General features: G+C 38.9%; 1 protein-coding gene across 1 annotated transcript in view; it reads left to right on the top strand.

Annotated features, from left to right (window-relative positions):
* Window positions 1-13,937, top strand: part of CFAP299 (cilia and flagella associated protein 299) — a 576,588-nt gene that overhangs the window by 532,589 nt on the left and 30,062 nt on the right. The gene's annotated exons all lie outside the window — the stretch shown is intronic.

Here is a 13,937-nt window from a genome sequence, read left to right as displayed (position 1 = left end):
GTGTTACATGATGTTCAAGAATTTAACCTTTAGTCAGAACCATGCCTGAGGCAGAAATGCAGTCATCTGTAGTTCTCAGCACATTATATTTCAAGTGGGTAGAATTTTCTATTATCATTTCAGGTTATTAAGATGTTTTCTATTTTCAACTATTAGTATGAGATCCTCAGGTAAAGCTGAATTATCCATTACTTCCAAGCTACATAAGAAACTGTTTTACTTCTGAGTCTGTGACTCACAAATTCAATATGTCTGGATCACTTCATAAGTAGGTGGACATCATTTTAAATTGTTTTAGTCCAAATTTATCTAGTTCACATAGAATCAGGATATTGAACTCATTCAAGGAAAACTTTTTAAGGGTCTATTAATTCCAGACCAATGTTAGATACTGCTATTGCAAACATCACCATCCAGATGGAATCAAAAGAAGGTGTAATTTTCTCACATGAAGCCAACTCCCTTCCATGTCAAAAGTTGAATGCCTATCACAGATCATTTGCTTAGGCATGATTTTGATGTGCCCCCAGTATATATGGATCCTCTAGGATACTTCATCCAGTTCCACAATATAAACCACAAACATAACTTCCTAGAGAACTATTTGACCTGCTTTTAAATATTCTTTTTTTAGAGGTTTTTTTAGAGTTTTTTTTATTGTTTAAAATATTACATATATTAGTACATATATCTCCTTTTTTTTCCCCCCATTGACCTTCCCCCAGCCTCCCCTACCCCCTGTCACATGCCCTCGTCCCAACCCCCAGTGTCTTGTGTCCATTGGCTGTGCTTATATGCATGCATAAAAGTCCTTTGGTTGATCTATTTCCCTCCCTCCCCAACACACCCCAGCCTTCCCGCTGTAATGTGACAGTCTGTTCGGTGCTTCACTGCCTCTGTATCTATCTTTTTATTCATCAGGTTATAATGTTCTTTATTTTTCACAAATGAGTGAGATCATGTGGTATTTTTCTTTTATTACCTGGCTTATTTCACTTAAACATAATGCTCTCCAAGTCCATCCATGCTGCTGCAAATGGTAAGAATTCCTTCTTTTTTATAGCAGCGTACTATTCCATTGTGTAGATGTACCATAGTTTTCTAATCCACTCATCTGCTGATGGGCATTTAGGCTGTTTCCAAATCTTAGCTATGGTGAATTGTGCTGCTATGAACATAGGGGTGCATATATCCTTTCTGATTGGTGTTTCTAGTTTCTTGGGATATAATTCTAGAAGTGGGATTACTGGGTCAAATGGGAGCTCCATTTTTAGTTTTTTGAGGAAAATCCATACTGTTCTCCACAGTGGCTGCACCAGTCTGCATTCCCACCAGCAGTGAAGGAGGGTTCCTTTTTCTCCGCATCCTCACCAGCACTTGTCGTTTGTTGATTTGTTGATGATTGCCATTCTGACAGGTGTGAGATGGTACTGCATTGTCGTTTTGATTTGCAACTCTCAAATAATTAGTGACTTTGAGCATGTTTTCATATGTCTCTTGGCCTTCTTTCTGTCTTCTTTCAAAAAGATTCTGTTTAGGTCCATTGCCCATTTTTTTATTGGATCATTTATCTTCATTTTATTAAGTTGTATAAGTTCCCTGTAGATGTTGGAGATTAAATCTTTATCAGTGATAACATTTGCAAATATGTTCTCCCATACAGTGGGCTTTCTTGTTGTTTGTTGATGGTTTCTTTTGCTGTGCAAAAGCTTTTTATTTTGATGTAGTCTCATTTTATTTTCTCTTTAGTTTCCATTGCCCTAGGAGCAGTCTTGTTGAAGAAATTGCTTCGTTATATGTCTGAGATTTCTCTGCCCATGGATTCCTCCAGTATTTTTATGGTTTCCCGTCTTATGTTTAAGTCTTGTATCCATTTTGAGTTTATTTTTTTGTATGGTGTAAGTTGGTGTCTAGTTTCATTTTTTTGCTTGTGTCTGTCCAATTTTCCCAACACCATTTATTGAAGAGACTGTCTTGACTCCATTGTATGTTCATGCCTCCTTTGTCAAATATTGAGCATAGTGGTTTGGGTCGATATCTGGATTCTCTATTCTATTCCATTGGTCTATATGTCTGTTCTCGTGCCAGTACCAGGCTGTTTTGAGAACAGTGGCTTTATAGTACAGCTTGAAATCTGGTATTGAGATCCAACCTACTTTGTTCTTCTTTCTCAGGATTGCTGTGGCTATTCGGGGTCTTTTTTTATTCCAGATGAATTTTTGGAGAGTTCTTTCTAAGTCTATGAAATATGCCATTGGTATTTTAATTGGGAGTGCATTGAATCTATAGATTGCTTTGGATAGTATGGACATTTTAATGATATTTATTCTACCAATCCATGAACATGGTATGTTCTTCCATCTGTTTATATCTTCCTCTCTCTCTTTTTTCAGTGTCCTGTAGTTTTCCACGTATAGGTCTTTTACCTCCTTAGTTAAATTTATTCCTAGGTATCTTAATTTTTTTGGTGCGATGGTAAATGGGATTGCTTTTTTAGTCTCTTTTTTCTGTAAATTCACTATTGGTGTATAGAAATGCCATAGATTTCTTGGTGTTAATTTTGTATCCTGCTACATTGCCAAATTCATTTATTAAGTCTATTGGATTTTTGATGGAGTCTTTTGGGTTTTTTATGTACAATATCATGTCATCTGCAAATAAGGACAGCTTTACTTCTTATTTTCCAATTTGGATGCCTTTTATTTCTTCTCCTTGTCTAATTGCAATGGCTAATACTTCCAGTACTATGTCGAACAGGAGTGGTAAGAGTGGGCATTCCTGTCTTGTTCCTGTTCTTAGGGAAAATGGTTTTAGATTTTGCACATTGAGTATGATGTTAGCTGTGGGTTTATCATATATGGCTTTTATTATGTTGAGGTATGATCCTTCTATTCCCACCTTGTTGAGAGTTTTTATCAAGAAAGGGTGTTGGATTTTGGCAAATGCTTTTTCTGCATCAATTGATATGACTATGTGATTTTTATCTCTCAATTTGTTTGTGTGATGTATCACATTTATTGATTTGCAGATATTGTACCATCCTTGCATTCCTGGGATAAATCCTACTTGGTCATGGTGTATGATCTTTCTGATATACTGCTGGATCCCATTTGCTAGAATTTTGTTGGGGATTTTGGCATCTATATTCATGAGGGATATTGGCCTGTATTTCCCTTTCTTTGAGTTGTCTTTATCTGGTTTTGGTATTAGGGTGATGCTGGCTTCATAGAAGGAGCTTGGAAGTGTTCCTTCCTCTTGAATTTTTTGGAGTACTCTGAGGAGGATAGGTTTTAGTTCTTCCTTGAATGTTTGGTAAAACTCCCCTGTGAATCCGTCTAGCCCTGGGCTTTTGTTTGCTGGAAGCTTTTTGATGACTGCTTCAATTTCTTCCATAGTTATTGGCCTATTGAGATGTTTAGTTTCTTCCTGATTGAGTTTTGGAAGGTAATATTTTTCTAGGAATATGTCCATATCCTCCAGGTTGTCTAGTTTGTTGGAATAGAGTTGTTCATAGTATTTTTTAACAATCCTTTGTATTTCGGTGGGGTCTTTTGTTATTTCACCTCTTTCATTTCTGATTTTGTTTATTTGGGTCCTCTCTCTTTGCTTCTTGGTGAGCCTGGATAGAGTTTCACCAATCTTGTTTATCCTTTCAGAGAACCAGTTCTTGGTTTTGTTGATCTTTTGTATTGTTTTTTTTGGTCTCAATGTTGTTTATCTCTACTCTGATCTTTATTGTTTCCTTCCTTCTGCTTACACTGGGCTTTTCTTGTTGCTCTCTTTCTAACTCTTTGAGTTGTAGGGTTAGGTAATTTATTACCATTGTTTCTTTTTTTTTTTTTTTTTTTTTTGCAGTAGGCTTGTAGAGCTATGAACTTCCCTCTCAAGACTGCTGTCGCTGTCCCCCATAGATTTTGGATTGTTGTGTTTTCATTGTCATTTGTTGCCATGTTGTTTTTTTTTTATTTCTTCTTTGATCTCTCTGGTAATCCAGTCATAGTTTAATAGCATGCTGTTTAGTCTCCATGTGTTTGATTTCTTTGGATTGTTTTTATGTAGTTGATTTCCAGTTTTATGCCACTGTGATCTGAGAAGATGCTTGATATGATTTCTATCTTCTTGAATTTGAAGAGACTTTGCCTATGACCCAACATATGGTCTATCTTTGAAAATGGCCCATGTGCACTTAAGAAGAATGTATATTCTGTGGCTTTGGGTGAAATGTTCTGAAGATGTCAATTAATTCCATCTGCTCTAGTGAGTCATTTAGGATTGATGTTTCTTTGCTGATTTTTTGTTTAGAGGATTTGTCCAATGGTGATAGTGGGGTATTAAAGTCTCCTACTATGATTGTATTGCTGTCAAACTCTCCTTTGATATCCTCCAGGAGTTTTTTTATGTATTTGGGTGCTCCTGTATTGGGTGTGTATATGTTTACCAGAGTTATTTCTTCTTGTTGGATTGCTCCCTTTACTATTATGAAGTGGCCTTCCTTATCTCTTGTTATGTCCTTCACTTTGAGATCTAATTTGTCAGATATAAGTATTGTTACCCCAGCTTTTTTTTCATTTCAATTTGCCTGAAAAACCTTTTTCCATCCCTTCACCCTCAGTCTGTGTGCATCTTTTTTTCTGAGGTGGGTTTCTTGTAGACAGCAGATATATGGGTCGTGTTTTTTTAGCCAATCCATTACCCTATGTCTTTTGATTGGGGCATTTAGTCCATTTATATTTAAAGTTATTATTAATAGGTGCTTATTTGTCGCCATTTTTAGTCTTTACTCCTGTGTTTCTTCTTCAGTTCCTATTTCTTTTTTTTAAAGCAGACCCTTTAGCATTTCTTGCATTGCTGGTTTGGTGGTAATAAACTCCCTTAGTCCTTTTTTGTCTGTGAAACTCCTGATTTCACCTTCAATTTTGATTGATAGCCTTGCTGGGTACAGTATTCTTGGATTCAGACCCTTCCTTTGCATTACTTTGTATATTTAATTCCATTCCCTTCTGGCCTGATAAGTTTCTGTTGAGAAATCAGTCGTTAGTCTGATGGGGGTTCCTTTGTAGGTAACTTTCTGTCTCTCTCTGGCCACTTTTAAGATTCTTACTTTGTCGTTGGTGTTTGCCAATATAATTATAATGTGCTTTGGCGTTGGTCTTTTGGGGTTCATTTTGCTTGGGACTCTGTGAGCTTCTTGGATTTTTGTGGGTTTTTTTCTTCCCTATATCAGGGAAGTTTTCTGCCATTATTTCTTCAAACAAGTTTTCTATTCCTTCCTCAGTTTCCTCTCCTTCTGGAACCCCTTTTATGTGGATGTTGTTTTGCTTCGTGTTGTCCCAAAGTTCCCTTAGGCTCTCCTCCTGCTTTTTAATTTTTTTTTTCTAGAAGCTGCTCTACTTGGGTATTTTTTCCTACCTTGTCTTCTAGCTCAGTGATGCAGTCCTCTGCTTCTTCTAGTCTACTCTTGATGCTTTCTATTGAGTTCTTTACAGCAGCAATGTCATTTTTCATTTCTTCTTGGTTCTTCTTCATTTCCTCTTGGTTCTTACTCATATTGTCGAATTTGTCTTCCATTCTTTTCAGCCACCTTATGACCATTTCTCTGAATTCTTTCTCTGTCAGGTTGCTTACCTCCATTTCGTTTACTTCCTTTTCTGGTGATGCCTGCTTTTCTTTCATATGCGGGCTGTTTCTTTGTCTCCCCGTGGTCTTTCTTCTCCGGGTGTCTGGTTATGTAGTTCTCTCTCTCCTTATCCCAGGCAGAATCTGACCTTTCCGTGGTGGAGTGTAGAGCTCCTCTGAATCTGCATGTTTGCGACAATTGGGGGCCGGTGCTCTGGGGTTTGCAGCTGTTCGGTGGGTGCTGCCATTGTAGATTTTCAGGCTTCCGATAACATCCACTTTCCCCTTCAAGATGGTGCAGTCTCTGCGTCTGAGCCGGTTGCTCCGGGAGGGAACCCAGCAGCAGTGGGGGCTGTCCGGTCAGGGGAGCCCCATCCAGCAGTCCCCCATCGTCTCCTGAAGTATACCTGTCCCTCAACTCACCAATAAACACTCCCTGTGTGACCCTCAGCTGTTCTTTCTATCTGCTCTGGGATAAGGCTTGGGAGACCTCTGTCTATTCCACCGCCATTTTAGCCTCCACCTTAAATATTCTTGGTAAAAATTTGAACTTGTGAAACCTCCTCTCAACAAAATACTCTTCTTGTGTGATGCACTTCTCTTCCCCCAATACCACCTCAGGATCTTGTACTGGGGTTACTTTTCCACTTATATGTCACCTTTCACACTTAAGGGGCAAGACAAATAATCCTGGTCAAAATTCCTTCCTGACAAATAGGATTATTAAATATCCATTAAACTAATATAGAGCTGGACTATTAGCTCCTCACTCTGAATGTGACTCACCTATCTTCTCACCCTCCATTGAATGCATGCTGGATCCTGTTGGAGACTAAAGTATCCCTGACTAAACCCAATTGAACCCAAGCAATGAGGGGTGGGGTCACGTAGAGTAGCAGCCAGATTATAGTGTCAAGGCAACTAATCTGCTTCCTTGTACCACAGCAGGGACCCAGATTTGTGACTTAAGTCTTCACACAATGTCCTTAGATCTGGAGAAGGTATGCCACCAGGATGCCCTTTTATCCTTTAATTCTAGCCTTTCTCTTTCTTTCCCTTCCCATAATGCATCTTTCTTTTAGCTTCTTCCATGTGGTGTCCCTAAATCAGATTGCTCTAAGATATCTAACCTTTTACTGTAAAATAGTGACACCTCAACTTCCAGGATTTATTGCTGTTATTGTTTACTAATAACAGAAACCCCCTGAATGTCCATGATTTCTTTCTGCAGCAGGAAGGGCTGAGCTCTGGTCTCAGTTTCTACTACTTTTGGGGGCTAAATGTGGGGATCTGGGAAAAGAAGGGTTAAGGTGTGGTTCAGGTAAGAGTGAGGACTTCTATTCTGGGCTGTGGCAGATTTTCTAAAATTAAAATTAAACCCAACTTAGCAATAAAATATCATTTTCCTATTGAGAGTTATTCAACCTAATCCTTATAAAAACACAAATAACATCTATTAACCTGACTTTTATTCTGTTTTTCATGAATTAATAACCATTATTTTATTTGCTAATTTGCATATTTGTCCCTTTCTAGTCTAAATTTTGTGACACTGTTTCCCCACATTAGTTGCCAAAACCAAGGACCAAGCTCAGTTTTCACATCTTTAATGCCCAGGAGGCCTAAGGAAAGTAGTGCAGTATCCCTTCCCACACATCATTTTTTACTTTATTTTCTAAATTTTTATTTATGAACCTACTATGAGTTGGGCATAGTATTAAGTAATTTGAAAAAAGATAAATAAGACACAATTTTTTTCTTCAAGGAACACATTGTTTACTAGCAAGTCAGACACAGAGAGAAAATTATGTAAAACAATTTGGAAATACAGTGATATACACATGCCCAAGGTATCGCCAAGTGTAGAGAAGAAGATAAAAGGAATTAGTGTGAGGAAAGGGCAAGCCTTCCTAGCTGAGGTGCTGACCAAGCTCATTCTTAAGAGATGTGCTTGCGTTTCCAGACAGGAAAGATGGGGAAATGGCATTTAAGCAGAGGGGCAGCATGAACAAGGGCATAAAACTGAAAAACAACATGATATATGAAAGAGAAACGGTTAGCAGTTCAGGATTTTTGCAGCATAACCTTAGACTGGGAGCAGTAAGACATGAAGGGCCATGCACACCAAATTCAGAAGCTTGGAATTTCTGCTATAGTGATGGTGAGTCACTGAGCGGATTTGCATCAGGGAGTAGCATGGTTAAATCTGCGTGTGAGAAACACCCCTGGAGGCTGTGTGCAAGATGAGTTAAATAGATATAAAATGTGAGGCAAAGAGACAAACAAGCCACTGCTCAGGGCCTGTATTGGGGCAGTGGTGGAGGGAGGCATGGTGATAGGACCTGATAGGAGACATATTTATAGAGGGAAACTGGCAGGACTGAATGGAAATGCACTGTGAGGAGAGGGAAGCATTGAGACAATTTCAAGTGCATCAATAAGCAGAGTTACCGATGAATATAAGATAAGAAATTCAGAGTAACAGTTACCGATGAATATAAGATAGGAAATTCAGAGTAACAGTAATTTAAATAGATACTTCAGGTCTGGCCATGAAGTATCTATTTAAAAGCAAGGCATACTCATTGTGGAAAATATGTAAATTACAGAAGAATCCTATATAATAAAAGCCTAATATGCTAAATGTCTGGTCGTCTGGTCGTCTGTTCAACCAATCAAAGCGTAATATGCTAAGGCCACTCAACTGCTCACTATGATATACACTGACAACCAGGGGGCAGACAGTCGACCAGTCAATCAGTTACTATGATGTGCACTGACCACCAGGGGGCAGATGCTTCAACCAGTAGGTTAGCTTGTTGCTGGGGTCCAGCAGATCGAGATTGAGCAAGATGGGCTGGACATGCCCTGGAGCCCTCCCATGGTCCCTTCCCAGCTGGCCAACCTCCCAAGTCCCTCCCTGGCTCTGATTGTGCACTGGTGGGGTCTCTCAGCCTGGCCTGCACTCTCGTGCAATCCAGGACCCCTTAGGGGATGTCAGAGAGCCGGTTTCAGCCCGATCCCACAGGCCAGGCCGAGGGACCCCACTGGTGCACAAATTCATGCACCGGGCCTCTAGTATAAAGTATAAAAGAGAAAAGTAAACTCTCTCCTAAATTCCCAACTCAAAATCTTAAAGTGTTATAAATGTTAAAACACTATAAATATAAAATTTTAGAAAAATAAATATTTTTAATATTATAAATATAAAATGCTAGTAAAAACATACATATATACATACATATATAACATGTAATAGACATAGATATAACACATACATGTACACCCACATGTAATAAAAGAGAGATGGGAGATTGGCTTTTGGGCAAAACTGTGTTCACCAGGTCAGTGACTGTAGGTCAAATGTATCCAGCTGTATGCTGCTACTTGCTCAACAAAAATAAGAGCTGCAAAACATTTACATTTCTCTTAAATAATCCATTCCAAGCAAGGGGGGGGGGGGGGGGCGGATCACTAGATCAAGGAGGGTTTCCTTAATAGTTGACATGGGCTTTGCCTTAAAGGACTTCTGCTGAATAAAGAGTTTCCCCCCCCACTCCCCAGTTAGGGGAGGAGTTACTGACTATCAGACCTCGCCAGTTGGTAGAGCTGGAGATGAATCCACTGAGTCCCAAGCTGTGAAGCTCTCACCACACATCCCACTATCCCTTCCACTTTGCAACTTATTATATTCGTTGAGAATATATGTAAAACCGCATGTACACTATATATGTTGCTCTAAGTGCCAGCAAACATTCAGGAAAGTATATGCCCATTTTTACTGTGATATTTCTTTAAGGAGGGAGACAACTGGTGAAATTTGAGTGCTAACTGGGTATGTGGTGATATTGAAGAATTACTATAATTTTAAGGTATGATAATAAAACTTCAGTTATATTTTTGAAAAGAGCCATCTTTCAGAAATTAAAGGAAAACTGTTTCTCTGCTCACAAAACTTGTGACACCAAATGTGTCTGGGGTTTTCCTTACATTCCTTACACCAATTTTACAACTCTTAGAACAGCAACTGGGTATTCTCTAATTTAGTATGAGTCCAACACTAACTCCAGGGAGCTAGTGTGAAACTTGCATTCAATTCTGACACTAACTACCCAGAGTTCATATCAGATTCCAACAGGTTTAAGGTCTCAGTCCCATAAGACTGCTCTCACTCCAGATGCCAGTTTCAGTTAATGGATGCCCTGGGTACCCACACTTCTGTCCAGCTTGGCTACAAAGTCAGAGGTTCCCACAATCTCTAGCCCTCCCCTCCCTCCCTCCCCCACCCGCCATACACAGGTTCAATAATTTGCTAGAACAGCTCCAAAAATCAGAGAAATGTTTACTTAGTTTACCAGTTTATCACAAAGTATATAAAAGAAACAGATGAACAGCCAGGGGAAGAGGTTCATAAGCTGAGGTCTGGAAGGGTCTCAAGCACAGGCGCTCCTGTCGCTATGGAGTTTGCGGTGTTCCACCTTCCTGGCACATGAGCGTGTTCACCGCCCCAAATCTCTCCAAACCCCACCCCCCGGTTAGGGATTTTATGGAGTTTTCACGGCAGTAGATAGATATAAGTCTAAACTATCCCTCAGGTTTTCTGGGTGGTATTTTAACATATGTTTTGTTCTAGTCTAGACTATCCCATAGTTTCATTTGGTGTGACCCACTAGGCTGATTCTGCAATTCAAAAAAGACCACAATACCTGCTGCTTAAAAGCACTGTTCTCTTCAGATTCCACATTCTAGCTAGCCTTTCTTGCTACTAGTTGTTTTGCTCCTGCCTGTTACAACCTAATTGAAGTCAGAATTTGGGAACCCCTTAGGCTAACTCTAACTGTTTCTATTATAAATAATCTTGTGAAGAATCTTCATGTGCATATCTCTTTGTCTCTAATTTCTAGAAGTAGAATTGCTGGGTCGATACTTATAAGGCTTGTATGCACATCACCAAAATGTGTTCCAAAAATCTGTAGTAACTTGCACTCCCACAAGCTTTCAATGAACATGTTTGTCTCACAGCACCCTAGCTGTAGGGAGTATTATACGCTTTTTAATTATTCCTCATTTTAAAAGATAAAACCATCTTATTTTACTTAAATTTCTTTTATTAGCAAAGACTATACTCATTTCAATTATTTGGTGGCTATTATTTGATTTTCTGTGACCTATCTATTCTTGTTCCCTCCCACTGTATAAAGTTAGGGTCATTGTCATTTTCAAAATTACTTTATAAGGGAGTTTTATAATTTAAGGACATGTATGGCACATATTTTTTCTGTTTGTTTGCTTTATTCTTATTTATGACTTCTCTTAATATAAAAATATCTTAAATTGTTATGAAGTGAAGTTGATTTATCCCTTTGTTTAGAATTTCTTCCATTACTTTTAGGTTTAGAAAGTCCCTTAGGATGTGCCAAACAGTAACTTACATATCCTCCCTTTTATTTCTCTAGAAGCTTTGTAAAATTCATAGCGTGTTCTCTCTTAATCTTCTTCCTTTATCTTTCCTGAACAAAATATTGCTGGTTTACTTTTTTAGGTGTCATCATCCTTATCAAGGTCAAATACAATAGGTGCCAAAGGCATATCTTACCAGCTTCTTAACTATGAAGCCAGGGATTTTTTAAATGAATTGTATTTTATCCAGTTGTAATGGCCTCTGATCTTCAACTTCTAAGGGATGCTTGATGCTTTGGTCATACTGACAAGAGTCCCAGCTGTGAACCTCTCATTACACCTACCAAAGTCCCTTCCACTTTGCCATTCATTATAATCTTTCAATATAAAACAGCATATTTTAAAACAATAAACAAAAGAGGTTGCTGAGTATGTCATGTGGTTGAAGAAGAATTAGGAAACTGCCTCCCCTCCCATTCAAACATATCTCTTCTTAAAACTGACTAAGCTTGCATCCCCACAATTAGAGGTACGTGACATTGGCAAATGAAAGAGGAGACATTTTATTTTGTACTAATGTATAACTTTCTAATAATGTCCTAACCCCAAGCTCTTTGTGGGACAGAAGAAGACCAAAGGTGAAAGTAGACACAGCAAAAAAAGGAGCTAGTGCTGAGGATGAACATCAACTCACATGGCTCATGGCAGGCTCATGGTACAGAGGAATCAGCTGAACATTTATTGGACCTAACCAAGTGCCACATGCTGCAGTAAGCTCCAGGAATAGTCAAATAAAGCCTGGTTCCTGACTTCATGGGACTCAAGGGCTAGTTGAGAAGACAGAATAGTAAATCAATTATTACAGGATAGGGCTTGAATTCCTGTAGTAGAGTATCTATTCAGCCCAGAGATTGGAATATAAATTAGGCTAGCTGAAGGTTGTAGGTGCCCATAGGAGGTATTTTGTGATATGAGATTTGAAGAATGAGTAGGACTTAGCTGGATGAAAAAAAGAAATGTGGAGAGGACTGTCCAGGCAAGGAAAATAACATGTCCACAAGTGGAGAGGGACTTCCCAGAATGGCATGTTCAAAGAGATGCACATAGTGGAAAACATTCAAAAGAAATATGGGGTTGGGAGTACACGGAATGGCCAAAGTGGCAGTTGCAGTTTCCATGTTTTGGAGAGTTTGTGTGCTAAGTTGCAGAGTGTGTTTAGAAAGTTATTGGTGTTAGGAGAGATTTTTGTTTTTCACACAAGTTATTTTATTTTATTTGAGAGAGAGAGAGAGAGAGAGAGAGAGAGAGTGAGAGAGAGAGATTTGAAAGTGAAACATCTATGGGCTGTCTCCTGCATGCCCCCTACTGGGGATGGAGCTGACAAACCGGGTGTGTACCCTGACAGGGAATCAAACTGCAACCTTTTGATGCATGGGAAGACACCCAACTAACTGAGCCACTCTGGCTAGGAAGAAAACTATTTTAAGCCGTAAGTAATCTCTGGTATGATATTTTAAAATATAATTGTGATTGCAAGGGGGTAATGGATGAGAGGGGATGCAGACCAAAGAGGCATAGGCACTGATTGTGAAACTCTTATATTAATTCAAGTAAGAATTGGTGTGCATTGCAGCATTTGGAGAGAAGTAGATGGACCTGAGAGGTTAAGGAGATAGAATCTGTGAAGCTTGATGAGAGACAGGATGCAGGGTGAGGGAGAGGAACAGCCTGAGATGACCCATATTTCTACCTTGGGTGACTGGGTGGATAATAGGATCACTTACTGATGACTCATATTCATCAAATTATGACTCATAAACATGATAAAACATCACTTCTTTTTTATTCACTATTAACATGTGGCAAAGGAAGGAGAAGAATCAGTTGCAAAGGACATGACTGAGTAGCATTGTGGTCTAGTAGAAAGAGTTCTGATACAGTGGTTTATGGAATGAGTATAAGGTAATGGTCTCACTGGTAAATATAAAACAGAGCACTCTTTTATTTGACTGAAGAAGGCCTTTGAGACATGTCAGATGAGCAAGCATAGCTGATGAGAAGCTCTCATTCTTTCCACGTAATGTTTTTCTTCCTCGATTCTTACTACCCTCATCGTGATGGGCCCCAACAAATAGCTGCTCCTATTTTTATTCTGGTCCAGAGGAACCAGCACGTCTTTCCTTGACTCAGTTCTGTACAGTTGAGGCAGACAGACAGTTTTTAAATATAGCTTTTCATATTATTTACAGAAATATAAAAATTTCCAGTGGAAACTCAAAGGTTTTGAAGTGTTTGGCTTCTCTTTCTGCCCACGGTTGTTTTTCTACTATGTGGATTCTCACTGCTTTGGCCTGTGTTGTTTTAGTGTTATTTTTGTTATTTCTCCCTGATCGCATTCTGATTATAACTTATATTCCTGCTTCCCCAATCTCAAGTACAAAATGAGGCCACATTCCTTTTAATATTCAAAATAAATGTTGAGCCTGCAGTACATCCCAACATCTCAACTATCATAAAATATTTATTTCCTCTTCAATAAACTTATTTAAGGTAACTCCAAAGCCCAGTGATGCAGTGCATTAGCTTCCTAGTGCTGGGTAACAAATAGCCTTATATTTAGTGGCTTAAAATAACACTCATTTATTATGTCACAGTTGTTTTTGTGTGTGTGTGTGTGTGTGTTTAATCAGAAGTCCAGCATGGTGTGTCTGTCTTCTCAGTTCAGGGTCTCACAAGGCTGAGATTAAGGAGCTGGCAGAGCTGCATTCATTAATGGATGTACTTGGGAAGAATCCACTCTCAAGCCCATTAAATTGTTAGCAGAATTCAGTTCCTTATAGGTATAGTACTGAGGTGCGTGTGGCCTCTCCATCTTAAAGACAGCAACAATGCATCAAGTTCTTCTCATGCTTTGATTTTTT

The sequence above is a fragment of the Plecotus auritus genome (assembly GCF_963455305.1).
Source record: "Plecotus auritus genome assembly, chromosome: 1".
Classification (NCBI taxonomy): Eukaryota; Metazoa; Chordata; class Mammalia; order Chiroptera; family Vespertilionidae; genus Plecotus; species Plecotus auritus.
The sequence above is the reverse complement of the archived record's forward strand: the minus strand, read 5'-3'. Positions and strand labels throughout refer to the sequence as shown.